At 44.9% G+C, this 3,060-nt stretch overlaps 1 non-coding gene across 1 annotated transcript; it reads right to left on the reverse strand.

The window, feature by feature from the left end:
• Positions 1 to 1,427: 1,427 nt before the first annotated feature.
• TRNAR-CCG lies at positions 1,428 to 1,500 on the reverse strand. The gene has a single exon. It is a non-coding gene; the product is annotated as a tRNA-Arg (tRNA).
• Between the last annotated feature and the right edge of the window lie 1,560 nt (positions 1,501 to 3,060).

The following is a 3,060-nucleotide window of genomic DNA, read 5'->3' on the forward strand; positions in this document are numbered from 1 at the left end:
AGCCTGCTCCCTTGGTGATGTTGGGCTTCCAGGATTGGGCCCTAAACTGAGCAAGGATCCCCGCTTACCTTGAGCATCCCCAGAATTATGTTTGAAAGCATCTTGGACCTACTCTTCTCGTTGGTGTCAACAAAATGGATTCCACTGAGCTGCCCTACAGCCAGAAGAGATATAAGAAAAATGTTAAGGAAGCCAGCACCCACATAAAGAAAACTGGCTTCCCTGACACAGTGACATTTACGCCAGTTTCTGGTTGGGATGGTGACCACATGCTGGAGTCAAGTGCTAACATGCCCTGGTTCCAGGCATGGAAAGTCACCTGTAAAGATGTCAATGCCAGCAGAACCACGTTGCTTGAAGCTCTGATTGCATCCTGCCAGCAACTCATCCAACTGGATAAGACCTTGTGTCTGCCCCTCCAGGATGTCTGTCTGCAAAATTGGTGGTGTTGATACTGTCCCTGTGGCCAAGTGGAGACTGGTGTTCTCACTTGGCATGGTGGTCACCTTTACTCCAGTCAGCATTACAAAGGAAGGAAGTACAACTGAAATAAAACAGCAAACGGCTGAAATGTACCAGGCACATCTGTCACAACTAAGACATCAACTCTAGTACATTACTGGTAACCAAACTCCAGACTGTGTTCTGATTCCACTGGTTTTTCCATTAATGTCCTTTTTCTGTTTCAGGCTCAAATTCTGGATACTACATTGCATTTAGTGTTTAGTAGTTTTTCAAGAGTAGGAGTTAACTCAGTGATAGTCTTCCTGTACAAGTTCTGCAAGAAGAGTTTAAACGTTTTCAAGCTGGTCAACTGACCCGGCCTGAAAAGCTTAAATTCTGATTTTCTTTCATCACACAAATTTGCAAATAAAACATAGACACAGAGACATCCCTCAATCCCAAACTCACACGTTTTAACTACAATTTATTGTTCATAATAGTTTAGAGACAGAAACCATAAATTACGCCTATGATATTTGTGTGTGTAACAGCACAATTGCTTTTCTATGAACTCAACTTAGCACTTGAAATGAATGTTTGGAGCCAGCACAGTTGGATCTGCTCACAAACCCCTTGGGACAAGGATGAGGAGAAAGTTTTGCATGTGTGGCTGTTCATGGTGAAGCTCACCTTGAAAAGGCAGACAGAAAAAGGAGTGGAGCCATCTGTCCAGACAGCTTTTTTCTTTTAAAAAAAGTTAAGCAAGATGAAAAACCCCACTTTTGGATCACTCCTTGGCTTTCACTTACAAACCCTCAATTGCAATGTCTTTAAAACACGGAGATGCGTTTCCTGATTTGTCAAGACAATCCTCCCAGAGATCGCTGCAGAGACCGAAATACTGGTAACCACATTTCAGACTCTATTTTTACAGATTTCAGAACAACACCGCCTTTTTTCTTCCGCCAAAATAAAGTTCCGTACGACCCAGATGGGACTCGAACCCACAATCCCCAGCTCCGGAGGCTGATGCCTTATCCATTAGGCCACTGGGTCACCACACGAGCAGCTCTCTCACAACGCCCTCTTACGCGATGCCATCATCACGCCCCGCCCCTGCGCTCCGCGGCCTTGCGTAGGGCGGACGGAGTGTTAGAAGCCGCCCCAACAGCGGCAGCGCGCGCGCCTGCGCCCTTCTGCGCCCTTGGCCTAGACTTGGGGCCAATCCTGGAGCGCCTGCGCGTGGCTCTCCACGCCCGCGTCCCTCCCTGTCTGCTGGGTTTGGGGAGGTTCTTTTCCCTGGGTGCACATTACTCGCACTTGGGGAACTTTAAGCAAAATTCCACCGGCTGTGCCTCGCCCCCCGCCCCCAACTTTAATTCTGTTTACTTGGGCAGGACCTGGCGTCTGCATTTTACAAAGTTCCCCTGGACCTTTCTCTGCCACTTGGTGTGAAGAACGCGCACCCCACCGCAACCTTCCCATCCCTCGCAGGCCCTTCTTTCTCCTTTCCGGCGTTTATTCAAGGAACATTAACTTAATAAACTACTATGTGCTGTGGACTGTTGGGGGATTCCAGGGCAAGCAGGCTTTCCTTTAAATCTGCCCTTGTACCCCACTTATCTACATTTATTTTTCTCCTCTTTCCTTCCGGATTAAAGGGAAAATGGAGAGGCTTCTAGTCCAGACGGCAGGGTAGGTAAATGTGGTACTCGCATCCTCCCACAGCCACATCAAAATTACTACCAAACTACAGAACAACACAATTTCATTTTCTTCTTGGACACATAATACATTGTAAAACTATAAAACATGGATAAGCCAAACGAAAGAAAAAAAAAAAAGGAAAATGACTCTCATCCTACCATTCAGAGTTTAGCACTATTTAAAGTTTTGGTGAGTTCAAATCTTGTCGGTGTGTCACTGTTTGATCTGTGGGTCATGAGCCATCCAGGAAATGCTTTTCATGGAAACTAAGACACTATTAGTGAATAATAATGAACGAATCATCCAGCACTGATGGTGCAGAAGTGATGGTGGGTAAAACTGTCACCTTATGAATTAAGACAGTGGCACCAAATGGTATTTTCACTTTCATGCACTGGAAATGTGTGTTTGGGGGGAGTCAGCTTCACTTAAGAATGTCCTTGATAATGCTTTAAGAATTTATTAATTGAATTAAATCTCCACCCTTGAGTACACGTTTTTATTTTTATTTTTTGTGAATCTTTACTGTTCAAAGTATTACATATGTCCCCTTTTTTTCTCTCATTGACCCCCTTATAGCCCACCCCTGCCCCCACCTCAGGCCTCCACCACCCTATTGTCAGTGTCCCTGGGTTCTGCATATATGCATACAGATTCTTTGGTTGATTTCTTCCCGCCCACCCACTCATCCCCCCCTTCCCACTGAGATTCGACAGTCTGTTCCATGCTTCTGTCTCTGGATCTATTTTGTTCAACAGTTTATTTTGTTCATTAGATTCCATATATGTGAGATCATGTGATACTTGTTTTTCTCTAACTCGTTTATTTCGCTTAGCATAATACTCTCCAGGTCCTTCCATGCTGTCTCAAAGGGTAAGAGATACTTCTTTTTTACTGCTGCATAATATT

The sequence above is a fragment of the Myotis myotis genome, unplaced genomic scaffold (assembly GCF_014108235.1).
Source record: "Myotis myotis isolate mMyoMyo1 unplaced genomic scaffold, mMyoMyo1.p scaffold_m19_p_17, whole genome shotgun sequence".
NCBI classification, from domain to species: domain Eukaryota; kingdom Metazoa; phylum Chordata; class Mammalia; order Chiroptera; family Vespertilionidae; genus Myotis; species Myotis myotis.